The 25,069-nt window shown below is 39.7% G+C and overlaps 2 non-coding genes across 2 annotated transcripts; both read left to right on the forward strand.

Moving 5' to 3' along the window:
• The first annotated feature begins 809 nt into the window (after positions 1 to 809).
• Positions 810 to 915, forward strand: LOC122022102. The gene has a single exon (XR_006122842.1). It is a non-coding gene; the product is annotated as a small nucleolar RNA R71 (small nucleolar RNA).
• A 17,882-nt stretch (positions 916 to 18,797) lies between these two features.
• LOC122022104 lies at positions 18,798 to 18,903 on the forward strand. The gene has a single exon (XR_006122844.1). It is a non-coding gene; the product is annotated as a small nucleolar RNA R71 (small nucleolar RNA).
• The last annotated feature ends 6,166 nt before the right edge of the window (positions 18,904 to 25,069 follow it).

Here is a 25,069-nt window from a genome sequence, read left to right on the forward strand (position 1 = left end):
TTCTATTGCAATGCTCCATAGGATTCACATTAGGTTTTCCTGGAAGTTGTCCTGGTGCTCTGGATGATGAGGAAGCTAGTTGGGCAATTTGACTATCCTGGATCTTTTGATGCTTTTCAGAATTATCCATTCTCTGAGTGAGCTTTGCTAAATCTTGCTTCATTTCATTCTGACTTGAGATAATTTGTTCAAGCATCTTTTCAATATTTGACTTTGGTAAGCCTTGAGAAGATGGATGTTGAAAATTTTGTTGCCCAGCTTGAAAATTTGGTCTTGCCCCCATAGATGGTCCTTGATCTTGATTATTTCTGTAAGAAAAATTGGGATGGCTCTTCCATCCAGGGTTATAAGTATTTGAGTATGGGTTGTTCTGCCTTTGATTGTAACTCATGATTGCATCACATTGTTCCAGTTGATTGATTTGTGCAGTGATAGCTCCCAATGGACATGAGTCATTTGAGTGCTCTGAACTCCCACATACTTCACAAGATGTACCAATAGCATTGACCATATTAGCACTAGTCCCCATATTCTCAAATTTCTTTGTAAGAGCGTCCAATTTTGCAGACAAAAGAGTGACTGCATCTACATCAAACTTCCCTGATGCTTTAATTGTTGGGTTTACAGAAGAATAGCCACCACTTCTTTCATTTGCCCATTGATGATGATTTTGTGCTACACTGTCAATAATTTCTTCAGCTTCATCTAAACTTTTGTTCATAAGTGCCCCTCCAGCAGCTGAATCAAGGGACACTTTGGTATGATAATTGATACCATTATAAAAAGTGTGCAACACTAACCATCTTTCCAACCCATGATGTGGGCATTGTCTGAGCATACTATTATATCTATCCCATGCTTCAAAAAGAGATTCTGAGTCAGTCTGCTTGAAGCTTGCAATTAAATTCCTCATATGAGCTGTTTTGCTTGGTGGATAGAATTTATCAAGAAATTGTTGCTCACACTGCTCCCAAGTGGTGATGCTATTAGGGGCCAAAGAATTTAGCCATTGCTTTGCCCTATCTCTTAAAGAAAACCCAAATAATAATAATCTAACTGCGTCTGAAGGAACTCCATTCATTTTCATGGTACCACATATTTCATAAAAGACCTCTAAGTGTTGATTGGGGTCTTCATGAGGTCCTCCACCAAATTGGTTCTGCTGCACCATGGATATAATTGCGGGTTTGATCTCAAAGTTATTAGCTTCCACTGAAGGTCTTGAAATACTAGATCGAAAACCTCTTGCATAAGGTGCTGCATAATCCTTGAGTGGTCTATTCGCCATGTTCAAATGTTCCTGTTCTTCAATTTGCCTTTGCAGAATTCTTCTTTTATGGAAAATTCTGTCAATCTCAGGGTCAAAAGGAAAGAATTCCCCTGCAAAGTTAGATCTTCGCATACACAAGAACAAGATGGAAGATGACAATTCAACAGAAAAAGAAAAATAAAAGAATCAAAAATGCAGAATTGAATTTGTAAAAAGAATTAACAAGAAGTAAAAGTTATACAAGAAAGTAAAAACAGAAATCTAATGATTAGTTACAACTATGCAATATGAGAGGAAAACAAATGTTATGTTTAGCTAACTCAATTGATAATTCCTAATGTTATAGCGCAGTCCCCGGCAACGGCGCCAAAAACTTGTTACGCTCCGCAAGTGTACGGAAATGTCGCAAGTAATATAAAAGATTATCGTATCCACAGGGACTGGAATAAGCACTAGAAATGTCTCAATACGAATTAGCTAATCAACTATCCAATCGTTTCAAATGCAAAGTAATGGTAAACAAATCTAATATTAAAGATCAACAAACAAGAGTTTAGTGTTTTGGGTTATGATAAAGGGAGATTCTAGGTGCTTCGGTTTCTTTGTAAGATTTCTTGAATGTAAATGGTTCACCAATTCTTTTCCCTCAATTGTCAAACACTTGTAGAAAGTTGTCGGTTCTCTCTTGCAATAGATAACCGGCTAAGGACCGAGAAATGTATCTAAATATGATCAATTAGATGTGAACCTACGTTGTCCTTACACAGAAGCGCACCTATTACTATGCCTTCCTCGGATATCAACATAGAAGCCCACAACTTATTAATCTATCAAGATACAAGAAACTAATCACAAAATCCATCCTACTCTCTTGAATATTCCTATTTCCTCTTCAAGATTATCTCTCAAACGTCCTTACACGGGCTTGCACCTGTCACGTGGATCCCTCGGATGATCGAGTGAAAGTTTATCTCTACAAAGTCCACAAGAAATCCAAACAATCAATCAAGAATGAGAATTAAGCACAAATCACCATTAATCATTCAAGATCTAATTGATACAAGCAAGACAATGTCATTAAAACAAGAAAAATGGCAAATCCATAAGAGATTACATCAATCCATCATACAAATACTCCCTTAATCCTAGAATACAAGATCTACTCCATGAATCGAGGAAGAAAACCTGAAGAAATAAAGATTACAAGCATTTCTTAAATCCCCAATCCAAGAAACCAAGAAGAGGGGGAAAGAGAAAACTTATCTACGAAGAAGCCTCGTCTTCGGATCCAATCCTCGCTCCAGAGTCGAAATCGTCAAGATCTCCCTTAGAATCGCCCAGAAATCCTCCCAAGAATGGGAGGAAACCACCAAATCTTGCCTTCTCCCAAAGGGGGAGAGATCCCCTTTCAATTCATGAAGGAAGGTTTAAATAGAGGAGGAAATCGGGCGCCACACGGCCCCACGACACGGCCGTTCCCTCTCTGCCAATGCTGCACGGCCGTGTGGTGTACACGGCCAAGGCCCTTCTGCTCTCTGGAAATGCTACACGGCCGTGTGGTACACACGGCCAACACCTGCTTGGTCTCTGGAAACTCCACACGGTCGTGTGATGCGCACGGCCACCATTTGCTTGGCCTCTGGAAACCTCACACGGCCGTGTAGATCCACACGGCCTTGTAAGGCTTCTGACCTGATTTCTTCAAATCAAGACATGGCCGTGTGAGATTCACACGACCATGTCCTCTTCCCTTCCTGTTAAGACTACACGGCCATGTGTGGAACACGACCTTGATGCTCTCTCCCTTCAGTTACTTCCAAGCTTGCCCGAGGACGCATAATCTTCACCAATTTCGACTCCTGTGTACAGAAAATGCACAAAAAGCAGAACTCCGAACCAAAAGAGTAAATATGCTAAAAGAAAAGCTGGAAGTATAAAAATGCATAGATCAAGCATGCTCAATGTAAATGTGCCTAAAAACATACATAAAAGAGTATATAATCTATGCACATCACACCCCCAGACTTAAACCTTTGCTTGTCCTCAAGCAAAATGCTGCAGTCTAAATTCATACGTTCTACAACACATTCATAAAACCTAGTGCACTTTCCTAATTCTATCAAAAAGTTTCATTAACAAGCATGATCATGAAAACAAGTAAAGTATGGTTCAAGCATAAGAATCTTGTGCACAGTGTAAAAGTAACTCAACACCCTTCAAGTTTCAATCCATGTCCTAGTCAAGTCGTCATCAAATTTGAATTCCTAATGTTTCCAGTGAAAGACAAGTAACCAGTGATAGGCACTTACTCACCATTCACTTGGTTCATATTTCTCAACTAACCCAAGGTCTCAAAGGTGTGCTCAATCTCAAGAGAAGCTAAGCAGTCATTTCCCCAGTAACCTAACTCGGTCTCAAAGGGGTGACTTTCTAGATTCCACTCATGCCAACTGTTTTTTATATCCTTTTTTTTTTAAGTGTTTGCATTGTGCAAAACTTATTCACAAATGTACTTTTAGCACACATGTTGGGATATTTTGATTTTTTCCAAATGAGCTTTAATGATTTGAGCCCCATCCAGTAACCAAAATGAAAGTTGATAAATCACCATGGAAACCAAGTATTAAGCAAACAAGATGAATCATGACTATTTCAATGACATCAACTATTCAAGCATCAAGCACAAGTGTAGTGAAGATAAAATCCTTAAGGTTGAACCAAAACTAGAACTCATCACCATAAGATTCTTAGCTTATTAATGCTTCCCAAGATAGAAAAAAAAAACTACACAAAGTTTACTACTAGCATCATTCGAACATCATGAATCAAGACAATAATCGTGCTAACATTTCACTTGAATCCAAGAAAGCATATAAGTGAAGATTTGATGTTCTCAAAAAAAAAAATTTTTTTTTGCCATGATTATTTCAAAAACAAGAAAAATCAAGCAAAATAAAGCAACAAGCAATGAAAATAAGAACCAACATGAAAAACTAGCAAAAACTAAAAACTGAAAACCAAACTAAACAGTACATGACACCCCCCCAGACTTAAACTTTGCATCGTCCCGATGAAATCAATATGGTGGAGGAGGTGGAGGTGGACGAGGAAAAGGGGGTCTACGACGTGGTTGGCCAATAGGAAAACTAGGAAAACCTGGAATCTCACCCAAGGATCTATGATACTCATATAAAGCATCTACTTGTTGGCTAGTAAGTGTCATGCTCTGCATAAAATCTCTCATCCTAGCCTGATCAGTATCATAATCCTGCACAAACTCTGCCACTTGACCTTGAAAATTCCTCGTAAACTGAAAATGATTTTGTACCTCCCTAAACTGATCATCAGATAAAGAGAAGTGACCCTCCAACATTTTTCGTTGGGCATCTTGCTTCTCATGAAGTGATTCTAGAGACGTACGAAAATCTGAAAAATCAAACCTAGACGATCCCGTGCCATATGCAAAAGAATGCCTAGCCGGCTCCATGAAACTAGAAGGCTGCGGGCGTCCAAATGACGAGGGCTCATGATGTGGCTCAGTGTCTCCAGGTATAGAAGGGTTATCCTCAAAATCTAACTCAGAAATTACCCAATTAGCCGGGTTACGAATAGTAGTTCGTTCAGGAAAAGGAGGGGGTAAAGGAGAACCACTCCTCCTAGGAAATGCGAAACCATTCTCATCCCGAACGATCATTTTCATAGCAAGACATGCATCAATGTCAATCATGTCATTACCATGAATTATTTCCAACCCATCAACATCAAGATTTAAATTATAAGCTATTCGGGTAATCAAACCACCAAAAACAATTGATCCCAATGATGCCCTAGCAGATCTTAATAGGGTTTGAACAAAATGAAAACCAGAATCAAATTCAACCTTATAAAGCATAGCCCATAAAGCATAAAGCTCTATCTTTTTAACTACCCCATCACTCTCTCCCCTACCAAAAATAGTTTTACTCATGACTCTATATAGATACCTAAAGATGGGGTTTTGCATATTGGATGCCTTAGCTCTTGAAGGCTCATAAGGTTGATCTAACCCGGTTATTGCATTCCAAAAATGATTCCAATTAAACCTTGGATCAAACCTACGAGGGCTACCCGTGGTTAATCCAAAACAAGAATTGAAGTCACTAAATGTCCATAGAAATTCTTGGTTCATTTGTCTAAATGAGATTTTTCCAAAATAATCATCTTCATTAGTAAAATGGACATCCACTGAACTTAAAAATTCCAAAACAAGACGAGGATATGTAGGCAAATGTGTGTACATAATATCACTCCAATCCAAAAACCCAATCATCAAATCTACATCTTCCCTAATTCCAAGCATATCAAGAACAGTTGGGTCCATATATCTAGTACACACTATCTTTCTATTGACAAGAATTGCAAATCTAGTTACTTGATCATCATTTCTAAACACAATATTGAATTCATTGTCATTACCTTCGTTGCGTGAAGTCCTTTTGCCTTTTCCTTTCACTGGTTGTTTTCCTTTGTCCCTTGATGCACTACAACAAAATCGCTCATAGACATCAGTGGAACAACAATGGTTTTAGGCTAAAACCGAAGTCTTTGAGTATTTTACACCGGTTTTTTCTAAAAACCGGTGTCTATGAGCGCAGATTTTAGCTCATAGACATCGGTTTTTTAGGCGATGTCTATGAGCGCCCTTTTTTTGGTTAATATACACTGATTTTAACATCGGTTTTTAAAATTTGATGTTAATAAACTCAAATAAAATATTTTAATTTTTCCCCACATGCCAAAATCTGCACACTGTGAATTCCCTCCAAACCTAAATCTTTATCCCGCCCTTCCTCCGCGCGACATCTCTCTCGCGATAACCTAAACCTCCGACCATCCGACCACCACGCGACACCACCACGACACCACCACGACTTTCCTCCTAGCCGCTGGTCGTTCGACCATCTCTCTTAACCTCATCTCCCTCTTCCCCCCTTCCTAGATCCTCTCCCGATCAGGATCAAGACACGACGAACTTGCTTCTCCGTCCAACCACACCGCATCTCCTCCAACTCCTCCATTTGGTTGAGAAGACGAGGCCTTCTTCGCATTCCAGTAGTTTTTGCTTCATCCATCTCCGGTCCAGCATTCACTGCCACCGCTCGAGCCCTTCTTCACATTCCGGTAATTTTTCCTTTATACATCATCGCTACTGAATTTCTTCCTCATCTTCGACAGTTTCTTCTTCTTGATCTCTTGTTTGCAAGTATTAATTGATTGATGCATGCAATGTGGTTGATGAATTTCCTCAAACACTACCTTGAGTTGATTTGATCATTTTTGTTTGATAGATTGAGGAGTTGTTAGTTCCTTTTGCTAAGTAGGTTTTATGTAATCCTTGAACTATCAAGTTTCTTTTATGTCTAGGCTAATTGTTTTCACTGAAATGTCATGGTTTCTAGTTTAGAAATTTATTGGTATAATGATGAAGTAGTTGGTTTCTGGTATAAAATTTATTGGTATAATGATGAAGTAGTTGGTTTCTAGTTTATGAAATTTATTCATATCCTTTCCTTGGTAAGCGTAGTTGGTTTCTTGGAGGACCCGCATAGTTAATTTATTTGTATAATGATGGATTAAGAATTTTGGCTCAGTGTTGTAATTGTCTTGATATTTTTGATTGATTCTAGATTCATTAGTACAACAAAATGGACAAGGCATGGATGGCAAAGGATAGATTATCACATGAGTTTGAACTTGGACTAGAATCTTTCTTGCAATTTGCGCTGCAACATGCTACTAATCCTACTAGTATACCTTGTCCTTGTACGAAATGTGGCAATCTATGGAACACTAATATTAATAGCATAAGGGCACATGTGTACTGTAATGGTATAGACTTAACATACAAAAAATGGATATGGCATGGGGAAGAATCTGTATTAGGAGATTTAAAGAAAGAGAATGATGCAGCTGGAGAAAGTGAAAACTATTTTGCTGATAAACCTATAGATATGGTACACGCTGCATATGAAAGTTCAGAGAATCCAGATCAATTTATAAAATTACTTGAGGATGCTGAGAAACTCCTGTATGTTGGGTGTACTAAATTTACAAAGTTATCTGCAATTGTGCAATTATATAACTTGAAAGCGAAATACAGCTGGAGTGATAATAGTTTTACTGAACTACTTGTATTGTTTGGAGAAATGCTTCCCGTTGACAATGAATTGCCTTTATCTTTATATGATGCAAAGAAAAGCTTATGTGCAATGGGGATGACTTATAAGAAAATACATGCTTGCCCTAATGATTGTGTCTTATACTGGAAGGAGTATGAGGATTTTACCAATTGTCCTACTTGTGGGGTGTCAAGGTGGAAGTTGGCCAAGAATTCTAGGATAATTGAAGGAGTCCCTGCAAAAATTTTATGGTACTTTCCTCCTATTCCTAGATTTCAAAGAATGTTTCGGAGCAAGGAAATATCTGAGTTAATTTGGCATGCTAATAAAAGAGTATGTGATGCCTATATGTGACATCCAGCTGATGCACATTGTTGGAGACTTGTGGATCATAATTGGCCAAATTTTGCTTCTGAGACAAGAAATCTAAGGTTGGCCATAGCAGCTGATGGGATCAATCCTCATTGTTTGATGAGTTCTACATATAGTTGTTGGCCAGTTATAATGATCACCTATAACCTTCCTCCATGGTTGTGTATGAAGAGAAAATATATGATGCTCACGTTGTTGATTTCTGGTCCCAAACAGCCAGGAAATGACATTGATGTGTACTTGGCGCCTTTGATTGACGATTTAAAAGAATTATGAGAAGTTGGTGTTGAAGCATATGATGCACACTGAGAAGAAAGATTCTTGCTTAGAGCTGTCCTATTGTGGACAATTAATGATTTTCCGGCATATGGAAACCTGGCAGGATGCACTGTAAAAGGATATCAAGCATGCCCTATCTGTGGTGAGGAAACTTGTGCAAAAAGGTTGAAGCATAGTAAAAAAATGTCATTTACAGGTCATAGACGGTTTCTTCGTAGAGATCATCCTTATCGAAGGCAGAAGAAGGCATTTGATGGGACGCAAGACTTTACTATGGCCCCAAAACCACTAAGCGGTGATGAAGTTTTAAAAAAAGTAGAAGGAATTACATGCCGATGGGGAAAAATTAGAGCAAATTTTCAATCAAAGGAAAATGATGGTAAGTCCTGCTGGAAAAAAAATCGATATTCTTTGAACTTGAGTATTGGAAAGATCTGCATGTTCGACATGTTCTTGATGTGATGCACATAGAGAAAAACGTTTGCGAAAGTTTGATTGGTACATTACTTGATATGCCAGGAAAGACAAAAGATGGAATTGCAGCAAGAAACGACCTAGTGGATATGAAAATTAGGGGAGAATTAGCACCACAAAAAGGGGAGAAAAGGACATTTTTGCCCCCAACATGTTATACATTAAGCAAGGATGAGAAAAGAAGACTTTGTAATTCATTGTTCGGAATTAAGGTTCCCACGGGTTACTCCTCCAACATCAAAAACTTTGTCTCAATGAAGGACCTAAAACTGGTTGGTCTTAAATCACATGACTGCCACACCTTAATGCAACATTTGCTTCCAATTGCCATCCGTGGTATTCTACCCAAGCATGTCAGAAATGCTATCACAAGGTTTTGTTTCTTATTCAATGTGTTATGTAACAAAGTAATAGATGCCTCAAAGTTGGATAAAGTACAAATAGAAATTGTGACGACGTTGTGTCTGTTTGAAAAGTATTTTCCACCTTCATTTTTTGATATAATGGTTCACTTAACAGTTCATCTCGTGTGTGAGGTCAAGTTGTGTGGACCAGTTTGGTATAGATGGATGTTTCCATTTGAAAGATATATGAAAACATTGAAAGGTTATGTGCGGAATAGAAATCGACCAGAAGGATGCATGGCTGAATGTTATATTGCTGAAGAAGCTGTAGAGTTTTGCTCAGAATTTCTATCTAATATGAACACGATAGGGATTCCATCAAAGCATCGTGAAACAATACTCACTAAGTCCTTGTCAGGTGCCAAGGTGCACTTCTGTTGTCACGATGAGTGGGAACAAGCACATCGGTATGTATTGGAAAATGAAGCTGAGGTTGATCCTTACATTGTGTAAGCCCTCTAATTTAGTAATAATCTCCTGAAATTGTTTAAAAAAATATCTGATTAATCTCTTCAAAATTTTTTGATTAGGGAACATATGACACACTTGAAGCAAAAATTTCCTATTAAAGGTGCAAAGTGGTTACAAGATAAACACCACAAAAGTTTTATTTCTTGGTTCCATGAACATGTAAGTACCATAAATATTAGCATGTTTATTATTGAACACAAGAACTTTAAGACTTTTAATAATTAAACCCCCTTATGATGAATTGTAGGTTACAAATACAACATCATCTTCCTCCAATCAATTATCAGAAAAAGTGAAGCTGTTGGCAAATGGACCTAGCAAGCAAGTGCTAAAATACTCTAGTTATATGATCGATGGGGTCACTTATTACACGAAAGAACGTGATAATGTTACAGTTGTTCAAAACTCGAGTGTAAGCTTGCTGGCACAAACAATGCAAGTTGCAAGTTCAAAGGATAAGAATCCAATTATAACAGACATGATGTATTATGGTGTGATACAAGAAATATGGGAGCTCAATTACCATGATTTTCGAGTTCCAATGTTTAAGTGTGATTGGGTAGAGAATAACACTGGTATTAGAGTAGATGATAATGGTTTCACCTTGGTAAATCTTAAGAGAATGGGATTCAAATCCGACCCATTTATCTTGAGCACTCAAGCAAAGCAAGTATTTTATGTAGAAGACCCTCAAGATCCCACATGGTCTATTGTACTTTCAACTACAAATAGAGAGTATTTTGAATACATCACTGATGATAAGTTGGGAGATCCTTCAATCCACTACCAATGCTTCACAAAAGGGATGCCATCAATGGATATTGACGAAACTGATGACAATGAACCATCTTGTATTCGTGGAGATTGTGATGGGATTTGGGTTGACAATGAGAATTTTTAGTTTGGTAACTTTATGTATGGTTTATATATGTGACTATTTACTTTATTTTGGTAACTTTGGTTCATTGTTTGGTAGTAGTTTTTTTTTTTAAATATACGAATGTTTACTTTGTTGTGATTTTGAATTATATGCTCTGCTCTATTTCAAATTCTCACTGTTATGATTAGGTTTTCGACACAATGAACACTAGAAAAAAGGCCCATTTAGCATGTGAAGATGATAAGTATTCACACACAAATGCAAAAGACAAAGAACAAGATGAAAAAGAGGGTGCTGAGGATAGCCAGGACATAGGATCAGCCGGGACAGCCCAAACAACAAGATCAAAAAGAGGTCGTACACAAATGAATAAGCTTGTTGTTCAAAGGATTCAGGGAGTCAAACAAAGTGTCAAATTTAATGAGTATGGACAGCCAGTTGGCGAAAAGGCTTCTGAATTGCAAAGTTTTATTGGTGTGCTTGCTCGAGAAAAAGTTAATATTAATTACAACTCTTGGAAGCAAGTGCCGAATGAAGTTAAGAACATGATATGGGAATCCGTCAATGTAAGTAACATGAAACTTTCTTATGTGATGCATTTTTTTCTGTTCTGTTATTTATATACTTAAGATATTTGTTTGTGTAGTTGACATACCAACTGGACCCAAAATGGAGGAATGGGTGTTTGATCTCTGCAAACACCAAGTGGCGTCAGTATAAAACTCACCTCACCAGGAAATTCATCCAGCCAAATAGAAATAATCCGAAGCTTCTCAATAAGGTACCTCAAGGGCATTGCATTTCACGTGAAGATTGGAGTAGTTTTGTGATTAATCGGATGTCTGAAGACTTTATAGTAAGTTGTTTAAGGTGGTCTTTTTAAATTCTAGTTGATATATGTGGTTATAATTCATCTATCACTATGTAGAGGAAAAGTGAACTACAAAGTCAGAGAAGCAAGGCAAACGTATACCCTCATCGTCTTTCTCGAAAAGGATATGCGGGTTTGTCTGAAGAAATAGTAAGTATTTAGTTAACATTAATAAATTCCTACTTATGGTTGTTGAGTACGTTGACTTCATGTGGTTTTTGGTATCAGTCCAGTGTTTTATGTGATGACGAAGAGATAAACAGAGCCATCCTCTGGAAGAAAGGGCGGCTCAACAAAGCTGGGGAATATGTTGGCGATGAGTTGAAGCAAACAGTGAATAAGATTGTAAGCAAAAGTATACATAAATTGCTTATTTTGTACATATATGATATATGTATATATTTAAAGTTATTGTATTTGGATGCATGACAGGATGATTATATTGTCCAAAAGAAGGATGGTAAGATGCCCTTTACCAAACCATTTGAGGATATTCTCACGAAGGCCTTGAATTCTAACGAACATGGTGGACGTGTGAGAGGCATAGGAGCAAATGTCACTCCATCATCCTTCTTCAAGCTTGCTAGAGGGAAGGTGCAAATTGATAAGGCTGCCTATGAAAGCCAACAGAAAGAGTTTAAGGAGGCAAAAGCTATGCTTTCTTATCAAGGCGACAGACTAGAAAAATTGGAAGCAATGGTGTTGAAACTTTCTGGTCGAGAATTTGACAGTGAGGAGAAGGGTAGCTGCTCAGTTAAACCACAATGCCTGATCGATATACAACCTCAAGTTGAACGTCATACGCGCCTCTCAAATGAAGGCCTAGAAGAACATGATGATGATGATGTGAAAGTTATTGAGAAGGATTCGGCTTTACAGGTTAAATTTATATTTCACGTTGATATTATTATCCCATCGTTAGTATCTAATGAATTTGGCAGTGATGTTGAAGATTCATAAATTGTTTGTCTTATAGGGAAAAGCAGTGATGTTGTTATTGCAGCCTAACGACAAGACTGTTGCATATGGGACAATTGTCTCTGTTAATGGACCTGGCAACTTTATTGATGATGTTCCATTACCTGTGAATTGCATGAGGATTGCCATTGATAAAGCAATTGATCAATCAGCACCACTGCCTGTTGCAATCCCGTCTGCATGTCAGAGTATTGGGGATGCTGTAGGTGGCCATGTGGCTTGGCCTGTGCACTTAATTAGCATGCGGGATGAGGTAAATGTGATAAAGTGTTGTGTAAATTTTGTGTACATTTAAAGTATGTCACATATCTAATATATATATGGTTGCATCTACATATGTAGAAGACCAGGAAGAAACAAGTTGACAACAGACAAGAGAAGTCTAAGTTACAATCGTCCAATGTGCCAAGACCCTTACACATCTTATATAGTTATTTTCAACGTCTTGATGAAACAGAGAATGTGATTTTGGAATTAGTTCCTGATGTATTTGGCATGGAACGCACAGTCCATGTTAATTGCGATGACATATTTCCCTTTTGTGAATTGAAGCCAATCACAGACACTTGCATAGTTGTGTATATTTGGTAAGCTTTCAATTGAATTTGGACTTTATTTATGTGTTTCATTAATTTATATTTCATCATTTTTTTGGGATATTTTCTGTCTCACTAGTCTCCTCTCTTGTAATCCTAGTCGTCTTTATGTTTAACATTTTGATGAATCATGGCTTGTCTACTATATCTCATTACACAGATTCACCAAATGCTGCCTCCCTATGAATGCATGCTGCCTCAAGTTTTTGTACAACTTCCCAGTCACCTAGAATTTCAATCTTTCATACAGATGAAACACTTTGTAGTCTTATTGAGTGATCAGGAATCAGTTTGGATCATTCACTCAAACTAGGAAATTATATCTCTAATTTACAGATTTGTGAACTCAATAGTTTCAGAAAGCATATGTTAGTACCAAAACATATGTCAGTTCCCGAAAGGCATGAAGCATTTTAAAGCATAAATATGAATTATTGCCATGTCTACTTGATAGCAAGATTATCTAATCACATGGATGTTAGTACCAAAACATATGTCAGTTCCCGAAAGGCATGAAGCATTTTAAAGCATAAATATGAATTATTGCCATGTCTACTTGATAGCAAGATTATCTAATCACATGGATGTTAGTACCAAAACCTGTGCCATTCTTGAGCTCAGATCCACTCTTTGTAGGCATCTATATAGAAAGATGCAGGAAAAGATGTTGCTGCAAGATTTCAGATTGGTGGATCCAGTGCCTGTGGAATATGTACCATCAAGAAATCAGAATAGAGATTTCATCCAAGAACAGTTGAATAAAAGGGCTTGTTACTTGAGCAGTAGGCTAATTGGTACCTCATCTGGTCAATTGGTTATTGTGCCATGCAACGTTGGGTGAGTAAGAATAACATTATATATCACTCTCACTTGCATATTTTGAGAACTTGCAAGATGCATATATACACTAATTATATTTCTTTGTGTAGTTTTCACTGGATTTTGACTATCATCAATGTTGAGAAGGAGAATATTTTTTTGTTGGATCCTCTTAGTCACCGCATTCGTGATCAAGATTGGAAATATGTTGTCAACATGTGAGTTTTTTGGCTTCTTTTCTTACCTTTGTTGAAACATGTAAGTATTTTGATGTGGCAATACAATTCCCACGGGTTATATGCATGTAGGGCCTTAAAAATGTATAATGCGGAGGCTAGAAGGAAAGGGAAAAAACAACCAACATGGGTAGCTGTCAAGGTATGTCCTTTTGATTAGCAACTGTTTCACTATCCTTGAAGGAGTTATTCCAATATTTCTTTTCTAACATAGGCTCCTCAACAACCGGATGCAGAGCAATGTGGTTTCTATATCATGCGATATATGAAAGATATAATTGAAAATTTTGGAGTTGACCACAAGGATTCACTTCCAGCAATGGTAATAATACAATATTTACCCCTGGTGATTTTGATAATTTTGATTTAGTTCCCCTGGTGCTTGCTATGATTTTTTGATACAAACCGGATGCTATGCTTTTGTTACAATGATTTTTTTTATACAAACCGAATGCTATGCTTTTGTTACAAACCATATACTAGTTGGAGACTACATGATTGCCTAAGAAGAAAGGAATTAGAGATTAGGTTCATTTTGTGACTCTAAACTAAGTTTTTTTTATTGTTTAAGTGTATTTTCTGAATTTTGAGAACTAATTTTTTTTTGTACATCTACCATCAAGTATGACCCTACTTTATTAGATGCTATCATGTTTCTTTATTAGAGAAAGTTTTTTTTTGTAAGTGTGATATGTTAGGATCTTTATGCTCTTGAATTTGGGATATGTTCTTTATGTTCCAGTTGATCTAGTTTGTTATCTTTCACCCAACTGTCAAATTCAAGAAATATGATCACTGAAAAAGAAAAAGAGGAGGATTAAACTATCTAGTCATGTAGGTAATAGAACAGTGGAAATACTTGTCAAGTATTTGGAGTTCTTCCTGATATCTACGCTGAGAAGTTTCAAAGGAACCCAATGCCAATTCCACTAGATCCCTATCCTTTATGCTATAACGCCTATTTACAGGTTCAAAAAAATCAGGAGCATAATATGCAGAAAGTTGAAGATATCATTGTTGCCACACATTATATTGGAATCTTACTCGTATGAAGTTTTGAGAACTTGCAAGTTGCCAAGAGTGAAGTTCTCAATGGTATTTTTATGCTCTAAACGTTCCACATTGGACCAAATCGGAAAATTTAGAGCATAATCCACCTGAACAAAACTCCAAATTTATGAATGTTCAGACATGATTTTTCTTTGCAAGTAATATCCATTTACCTCTTGTAAACGCATCTGGTACTGTTCGTGATTTCAGTTGGTGGTTAATGCTTCTTTCAAAAACATTCTTGACCAGGAGGCTAATTTGTCTAAACCTTGCTCGTAGGGAAATATTTTGATTTGTGATGCCTTGTACAATTCTAATACAGTGTTCACATCCTTCAGATATCCTTGCAATGTATTGTTAAAATAGTGCTCAGACTTGAGTCATGATTTGCTACAGTTCCACTTAATTAACACTTTCACTGCATATCAACCCACCTTGTGTTTGCCTGCCTCATTGATTGTGTGGTGATGGTGAATTTTATAGCTTTTGCTCCTTATTGTATTATGTCTATTAGCCATGTGTATACAAAGGGCACAGTTGCATTCTTGCTTATGAGATTTGGAAGATGACATCAGAGGTAGTACAATAAATATTATATCTCTTCATTTGCTTGTTAACTATGAACATTTTCTTTATTCTTCTATGCTTTCTTCACTGTTATATTCGTTATCTTCCACAGCAGCCTTTAAAAACTCAGTATTCTATTTTATTTGATACATGCACACATTTGTTTTAGTTATTTGACATATGGTGAATTTATGTGTTTTTACAGTTTACAAATCTTAAGTACTCCAGAGTTGAAATTGATGAAGTGCGGTTCGAGTGGGCTGAATGCATGCTAGATTACATTTGAGACAGTTGTACCTTGATGTGTTAACAGAATGTTATACTTTGATTTTGATATCTATTATCTAGCTTTTGATGTAAAAAGAATGTTTGGGTATTTTATGGATATTGTTGTAAGAAGATTATTTATATAATTTGTGAATATTTGTGTATTTTATGGATATTATTGAATGAAGAATATTTGTACAATTTGTGAATATTTGTGTATTTTTTTTTGTTATTGTCGGTTTTAAAATCAAATCTGTGCTGTTAAAAAAAATACATATTACATCGGTTTTCCATCGATGTAAAACCGGTTATAAAATAATATTACATCGGTCATTTACCGCTGCCAAAACTGATGTTATTAACATACAATATTACATCGATTTTACACCGTGTATGAAACGGTGTCGTTAAGTGATACTACACCGGTTAATAACCGATTCGAAAACCGGTGTCGTTAAGTCATACTACACCAGTTTTAACCCGATGTCTAAAATGGCAGACTTTTAACATCGGCTTCATAGACATCGGTCGAAAATCAAATAGACACCGGTGGAAAACCGATGTCTATGAGTGATTTTGTTGTAGTGATGGCTCCTCCTCTTCGTCCCCACTGGATCCACCACCTTTTTTGCGAAGTTTCTTCAAAATGTTGGACATCTTGATGAGTTTAGATAGGGGAAGAATTATCTAGGGTTGAAAGAATGAAACACAAAGAACAAAACTTCAAAGAGCAAAGCTCTTAGGTTAGGAGAATGAAAAGTGAGGAGGAGAATCCGGATCTAAGAGATCTTGAGAGATTAGAGAGGAGTTTTTAAGAGATTGGGAGAGAAAAAGATGTTTTGGAGAGTTGGGGATGTGCAGGACACGACCAAGATCTGGCCGTGTGAGGTAGAAGGAAGACTTTAATAGCTCCCCTACACGGGCCGTGCAGATCTACACGGCCTCCCCCTCTTCCTTCACTGGTTTCCTCGCACGGCCGTGCAGATCAACACGGCCTCCCCCTCTTCCTTCACTGGATTCTTTACACGGCCGTGTTTGAGACACGGCCTAGACCCTTTTCTCCTCGGGAAATCCTACACGGCCGTGTCTGGATGACACGGCCCAAGCACTTCCCTTCTCTGCAACTTTTGCCCGGCCGTGTATAGCACACGGTCGGGCTCTGTTTTGCACCTAACATGAAAACAAAATCAAAAGAATGCATCAAACTAAAAGAAATTAAAATACAACTCAAAACTAACTAAAAGAACCCTTGGGTTGCCTCCCAAGAAGCGCTTGTTTAAGGTCTTTAGCTCGACCAAACTTGATCATTCACTTCTTTTCCTCGCCCTTGGAGGACAGATATACTTTTCATTTTTGTTGGGAGATCTTCTCCCAACATCTTCCACCACATTGTCTCCTTCGTTTGGTGGCCTTCCATGAGGATGGAAATTCCATTCCTCAAGTTTATAAATGCTTGTCCTGCTACAAGCACTTAAAATAGACGAGACATGGTTAGAGATATTAGACAAATCATATTCCAACCTTTCCTTACCAATTACCAAAGAAAGCTTATGATTTTTGACATCAATTATAGCTCCAGCTGTAGCAAGGAAAGGTCTTCCTAATATGATAGGAATCCTAGGGTCCTCTTCCATGTCCAACACGACAAAATCTGTGGGAATAACATTCCCATCCACCTCTACTGGCACATCTTCTATAATACCCAAAGGGTACCTGCAGGAATGATCGGCAAGTTGAAGTGCCATAGTAGTAAGTTTAATATTTTTGAGACCTAATTTATTACAAAATGAATAGGGAATGAGGCTAACACTTGCCCCCAAATCACAAAAGGCTTTTTCAAAAAATTCTTTTCTTATGCTGCAAGGAATATAAAAGCTCCCTGGGTCCTTTAGTTTTGGGGAAGTGTTCTTCTCAAAAATAGCGCTACATTCCTCACTAAGCGCAATGGTCTCAACCTCTCCTCTTCTTCTCTTGTTTGACATGAGATCCTTCAGGAATTTGGCAAATCTAGGTATTTGAAGAATAGCATCAATAAGAGGTACCTCTACACAAATTTCCTTAACCTTTTCTAAAAACTTGCCAAATTCTTCATCTTTCTTGAGCATTGTAAGTCTCTGAGGAAAAGGGACAGCTTTGCTCTGATGGTTCAGTGGAAGAGTCTCTTCAACCTCAATGGTACTCTCCTCATTAGCTTGAATCTGATTTGGTATAAGAGGAGAGAGCTCTTCTTCTTTTTGTATCCCTTTTGGAGCAGTCACTTGGGGGTCTCCCAAGGTCCGTCCACTCCTAAGCTCAATTCTATTGCAATGCTCCACAGGATTCACATCAGGTTTTCCTGGAAGTTGTCCTGGTGCTCTGGATGATGAGGAAGCTAGTTGGGCAATTTGACTATCCTGGATCTTTTGATGCTTTTTAGAATTATCCATTCTCTGAATGAGCTTTGCTAAATCTTGCTTCATTTCATTCTGACTTGAGATAATTTCTTCAAGCATCTTTTCAATATTTGACTTTGGTAAGCCTTGAGAAGATGGATGTTGAAAATTTTGTTGCCCAGCTTGAAAATTTGGTCTTGCCCCCATAGATGGTCCTTGATCTTGATTATTTCTATAAGAAAAATTGGGATGGCTCTTCCATCCAGGGTTATAAGTATTTGAGTATGGGTTGTTCTGCCTTTGATTGTAACTCATGATTGCATCACATTGTTCCAGTTGATTGATTTGTGCAGTGATAGCTCCCAATGGACAAGAGTCATTTGAGTGCTCTGAACTCCCACATACTTCACAAGATGTACCAATAGCATTGACCATATTAGCACTAGTCCCCATATTCTCAAATTTCTTTGTAAGAGCGTCCAATTTTGCAGACAAAAGAGTGACTGCATCTACATCAAACTTCCCTGATGCTTTAATTGTTGGGTTTACAGAAGAATAGCCACCACTTCTTTCATTTGCCCATTGATGATGATTTTGTGCTACACTGTCAATAATTTCTTCAGCTTCATCTAAACTTTTATTCATAAGTGCCCCTCCAGCAGCTGAATCAAGGGACACTTTGGTATGATAGTTGATACCATTATAAAAAGTGTGCAACACTAACCATCTTTCCAACCCATGATGTGGGCATTGTCTGAGCATACTATTATATCTATCCCATGCTTCAAAAAGAGATTCTGAGTCAGTCTGCTTGAAGCTTGCAATTAAATTCCTCATATGAGCTGTTTTGCTTGGTGGATAGAATTTATCAAGAAATTGTTGCTCACACTGCTCCCAAGTGGTGATGCTATTAGGGGCCAAAGAATTTAGCCATTGCTTTGCCCTATCTCTTAAAGAAAACCCAAATAATAATAATCTAACTGAAGGAACTCCATTCATTTTCATGGTACCACATATTTCATAAAAGACCTCTAAGTGTTGATTGGGGTCTTCATGAGGTCCTCCACCAAATTGGTTCTGCTGCACCATAGATATAATTGCGGGTTTGATCTCAAAGTTATTAGCTTCCACTGAAGGTCTTGAAATACTAGATCGAAAACCTCTTGCATAAGGTGCTGCATAATCCTTGAGTGGTCTATTCGCCATGTTCAAATGTTCCTGTTCTTCAATTTGCCTTTGCAGAATTCTTCTTTTATGGAAAGTTCTGTCAATCTCAGGGTCAAAAGGAAAGAATTCCCCTGCAAAGTTAGATCTTCGCATACACAAGAACAAGATGGAAGATGACAATTCAACAGAAAAAGAAAAATAAAAGAATCAAAAATGCAGAATTGAATTTGTAAAAAGAATTAACAAGAAGTAAAAGTTATACAAGAAAGTAAAAACAGAAATCTAATGATTAGTTACAACTATGCAATATGAAAGGAAAACAAATGTTATGTTTAGTCTAACTTAATTGATAATTCCTAATGTTATAGCGCAGTCCCCGGCAACGGCGCCAAAAACTTGTTACGCTTCGCAAGTGTACGGAAATATCGTAAGTAATATAAAAGATTATCGTATCCACAGGGACTGGAATAAGCACTAGAAATGTCTCAATGCGAATTAGCTAATCAACTATCCAATCGTTTCAAATGCAAAGTAAGGGTAAACAAATCTAATATTAAAGATCAACAAACAAGAGTTTAGTGTTTTGGGTTATGATAAAGGGAGATTCTAGGTGCTTCGGTTTCTTTGTAAGATTTCTTGAATGTAAATGGTTCACCAATTCTTTTCCCTCAATTGTTAAACACTTGTAGAAAGTTGCCGGTTCTCTCTTGCAATAGATAACCGGCTAAGGACCAAGAAATGTATCTAAATATGATCAATTAGATGTGAACCTACGTTGTCCTTACACAGAAGCGCACCTATTACTATGCCTTCCTCGGATATCAACATAGAAGCCCACAACTTATTAATCTATCAAGATACAAGAAACTAATCACAAAATCCATCCTACTCTCTTGAATATTCCTATTTCCTCTTCAAGATTATCTCTCAAACGTCCTTACACGGGCTTGCACCTGTCACGTGGATCCCTCGGATGATCGAGTGAAAGTTTATCTCTACAAAGTCCACAAGAAATCCAAACAATCAATCAAGAATGAGAATTAAGCACAAATCACCATTAATCATTCAAGATCTAATTGATACAAGCAAGACAATGTCATTGAAACAAGAAAAATGGCAAATCCATAAGAGATTACATCAATCGATCATACAAATACTCCCTTAATCCTAGAATACAAGATCTACTCCATGAATCGAGGAAGAAAACCCGAAGAAATAAAGATTACAAGCATTTCTTAAATCCCCAATCCAAGAAACCAAGAAGAGGGGGAAAGAAAAAACTTATCTACGAAGAAGCCTTGTCTTCGGATCCAATCTTCGCTCCGGAGTCGAAATCGTCAAGATCTCCCTTAGAATCGCCCAGAAATCCTCCCAAGAATGGGATGAAACCACCAAATCTTGTCTTCTCCCAAAGGGGGAGAGATCCCCTTTCAATTCATGAAGGAAGGTTTAAATAGAGGAGGAAATCGGGCGCCACACGGCCCCACGACACGGCCGTGTGAGATTCACACGGCCATGTCCAGTTCCCTCTCTGCCAATGTTGCACGGCCGTGTGGTGTACACGGCCAAGGCCCTTCTGCTCTCTAGAAATGCTACACGGCCGTGTGGTACACACGGCCAACACCTGCTTGGTCTCTGGAAACTCCACACGGCCGTGTGATGCGCACGACCACCATTTGCTTGGCCTCTGGAATCCTCACACGGCCGTGTAGATCCACACGGCCATGTAAGGCTTCTGCTCTGATTTCTTCAAATCAAGACACGGTCGTGTGAGATTCACACGGCCATGTCCTCTTCCCTTCCTGTTAAGACTACACGGCCATGTGTGGAACACGGCCTTGATGCTCTCTCCCTTCAATTACTTCCAAGCTTGCCCGAGGACGCATAATCTTCACCAATTTCGACTCCTGTGTACAGAAAATGCACAAAAAGCAGAACTCCGAACCAAAAGAGTAAATATGCTAAAAGGAAAGCTGGAAGTATAAAAATGCATAGATCAAGCATGCTCAAAGTATGTAAATGTGCGTAAAAACATGCATAAAAGAGTATATAATCTACGCACATCACCCGCCCGGCCGAGCTGGGACTCCGCTCGGTCAGCTAAGCCTGGAACATTGACTATGATGACTCCAATCCCCGCGTGTCGTTGGCTCCTCTATCATCCGGGTCCCACTTTACCCCTGGATCACATGCCTCCCCTTCAAGTCTAGTCGAAAGAAGTTATAAGTCCGACTGACTGGACAAATTGGTTTAGTGCTTGGTCGGCCACTCGGCCGCAATGATGAAATGCTTAAGGCGGGCACGAGCGATCCGCTCGACTGAACTTTTAGCGCCCGACCGGCCGGGCGTGTGCCGGTACTTGTTAATCTTATTAATCTTATCGCTCCATGTCCGGGTCAAAGCTGTCGTCATCGAAATCCCCTCGACATTCATGCAGATCCCCGTCATTCAAATGAAGCACGCGGCCACGCCGCTTGCTAGTCTCCATTAAATGTCATCCTTTAACCTGGCGCCACATGGCGCCGCTGCCGTCCTCGTACGGTGAGGGTGTCAGCTTCAATGGGACAGGCGACGGCTTGAATTCCACGGCCGGATGCAAGCCTCGATCTCTGTGACCTAGATCGAACGGCTCCAAATGGCCGAGCTCCATTTCTATAAAATCCCGAGGCCGACTTCTGTTCCATTGCTACTGCCTTCGTACTTTGGAAATTTCTTTCGTGCACAATGCTCCGGGGACTCGCTCCTTTGGCGTTCCGATGAACTCTCGGCACCCCTCTCCTTTGTGTTTCACTTTCTAGTAAGCTTCTTCGTTGCTCTACCTTGTTGTAGCATTCCTTCGTGCTTTAAATTTCCTTTCTGTGCATTGTTCCTGCCCTTGTTGGACTTTTCCCGTTGATCCTTCGGCGAAACCACCGAGCTTTTCATTTCCTGGCCATGGCCAGTTCCTCTGACCCTTCTCCCGGCCTTTGGTACCATAATATGGAGAGTCGATTCGACTCGGGTATCGCCGCCGATCTGATAGATGCTTGCAATCTTTCCCCTGACTACGAGATAGTTTAAGCAAAGCCGTCCGATCGGCCTCACGACCCGCCGGCTGACACTGTCACCTTTTTTCAAGATCAATTCGTAGTTGACCTTAGATTTCCCATTCACCCTTTCATGATAGAAGTCTGCAACTACTTCTGCATTCCGCTCGCCTAACTCGTTCCAAACTTCTTTTGGCTGTTATGCGGCATAGTTGTGCTTTTCCGAGTGCACGACATTCCCCTGAGGCCTCAAGTTTTTCATTACTTTTATTATCTAAAGCAATCCAAGCTAGGTACCTTTTTGTTTCAGTCTCGGATCGGCCTTGTCTTTTTTGATAAAATGTCTTCTTCCAATAAGCATTGGAAGGATTACTTCTTCTATCTGTGTCTCCCCGAACGGCCTCCCTTTCGGACCAAGTGGTAGATCTCCTTACCACCACCACCCGACCTGAAGAAATATAGGACCGAGCTAGCCTACCTCCATGCAGCTAACCTATTGGCCGGGCTGAAGCTGGATATCCACAAGCTGCTCCTCGAAGGAATGATGTATATGTTCGGCCTAAGCCCGAACCGAACGAGGCTTCCGGGCGGCCCTGGTAAGAAATAACTTTCTCTCCTTTTCTTTGGATCTAACTGATTTCTTTTCTCTTTCTTGCAGCTGCCACCATGATGAAATCGGTGGTGCTCGGCATGCTAAAACGCAAGGATGCCGAGATAGAGGCAGCTACAGCACAGGAGGCGGAGAGACTTGGCATCGCCTCGGTCGGCTCTCATGAAGGCGAGAGTGAAGAGGAACAGATGGCGGGCAATGCGTCTGCCGCTCAGACTGCCACTACTGATGCGGTAGGAGAGACCGCTCCGTTGGGTACTCAATCGACCATTTAGGCTGAGGAAGCCGGGTCTTTCGGTGACGAACTTCCGTTGGTTGGATGCAAACACTGTTGAACGGGCACACCCACCCGCTCGGCCACCTCAGCTGTGCGCGTGTCCGAGTAGACGGACGTTCCCCCTCCATTGGCTCCCGCGACGGTGGAAGCACTATCTTCCGATTGGACTCCCTCTCAAGGTGATTGTCCTTCTGACCCCATCGTCGTCCAGCCCCTTAGCTCCCTCCCTCCCGCTCAGCGTAAAATCAAGCGATCTCTTATTCGCTCCGATCCGATCGGCCAGTCCTCTGCCCCTTCAGCCTCTGCTCAATCTACCCCGGGGGGGCAAAGGATTATCAAGGCTATACTGTGTTGGTGCGGGAAGCATCCGACGATCGAACCTAAGTTTTGATAATGGCAAAGGATTCAAAGTTAAGGTGCTTTGTTTTCTGACAGCGTTTGCTGAGTGTTTCAGGAAAGCCCTAACTGCGGTTAGGCAAGGTAAAACCCTAGGGGGTGGTAACCCTAGGTCATAGGGGGTGGTAACCCTATGCGGAAAGCCTTGGCAGGTCGATGGCTTCAGGCAAAAGTCCTAGGGGTGGTAACCCTAGGTGGAAAGTCCTGCTGTCGCGAACCAGGTGAAAGTCTGAACTGGCCAGTGAAGCGGATGTTCAGCAGAAAGTCCGGGAGCATCGAGTGCCGAGCAAAAGTCCAGTCGATCTGGAGGATCGTACTGGCAACAGGTAAATCTCCTGAGTGGAGTAGGTGAGGACGCGTTCCCCGTAGAGGGAACAGTAGGCGTCGGGTCGACCTAGGGTTTCCGGCAGGAAATCCAAAGTCAGACCCGGACAGTCCGGAGACTGTCATAATTTCATATTCATACTATTATTTTGTGTTAACTTTGTGTTGCAGGTATTTTTAGATTAACATACTTGCAGGTACCAAAAACACAAAGAAGAACTCGGATGAACAGTGTCCGAGGCGCCGGAGGCGCCTCGGGTGCGAGCCAGGAAAAGGCCAGCGCAGCAAACTGGAGGCGCCTTGAAAGGAGTTTAAGGCGCCTTGGACCAGAGGTGGAAGGCGCCTTGGATATGCTGAAGGCGCCTTGAACCAGATAGAGTTCGACCAGGTCCGTGCTGATCCACGCGGGTGACTCGGCTCGTTCAAGGCGCCTTGATGAACAGTTAAGGCGCCTTGAACACCCTTTATAAGGGGTCTTGAGCAGTAGCACCAGAACAAGAACTTCCAAGCTTCCATTCTGCTGTGTTCTGCTCAAGTGCTGCTTCCGAAGTGCTGTTGCAACATTCCGATGACCCGAAGCTCAGATTCCCTTTCTACTACTGTTGTCGGTATAATTTTAATTGTAGTTACATTTTTGTAATAAATCTGTAATATTCATACGAAATTATAGTTGTTGCCCACAGAAAGCGATCAAGGATCGCGGGCCTTCGAGTAGGAGTCGACCTAGGCTCCGAACGAAGTAAACCACTGTGTTCTTGTGTTTGTTTCCTTTATTCCGCTGCTTTAATTACTCTACGAACGTTTTACGATTCCGATAATCGAACGAAATAGCCGCGAGCGCTATTCACCCCCCCTCTAGCGCGTCTCGATCCAACAATTGGTATCAGAGCGGGGTCGTTTTGAATTGGTGCAACCACCTTTCAAAACAAATTTTTCGCAGTTTTTTTTGTTTTCGGAGTCGAATTAGAATTTAGCCTTATAGCTATATTCTAATTTTTTTTTCCCTCGAATCAACTTTTGCTCGAAGTAGGTGCAACACCACTCGAGTTCGTCTTTATTATTCTTTATTCCAGCACTACTAATCCAAGACTCAGTCTTGGAACGTATTTTGTTGTTTTCTTTTGTTACATATTATAAATGGCCCAACAAGAGGGTTTCAGCACTGTACGTCCCCCGCTATTCTCCGGAGAGGATTTTGGCTACTG

Source organism: Zingiber officinale, chromosome 9A, assembly GCF_018446385.1.
Source record: "Zingiber officinale cultivar Zhangliang chromosome 9A, Zo_v1.1, whole genome shotgun sequence".
Lineage (NCBI taxonomy): Eukaryota > Viridiplantae > Streptophyta > Magnoliopsida > Zingiberales > Zingiberaceae > Zingiber > Zingiber officinale.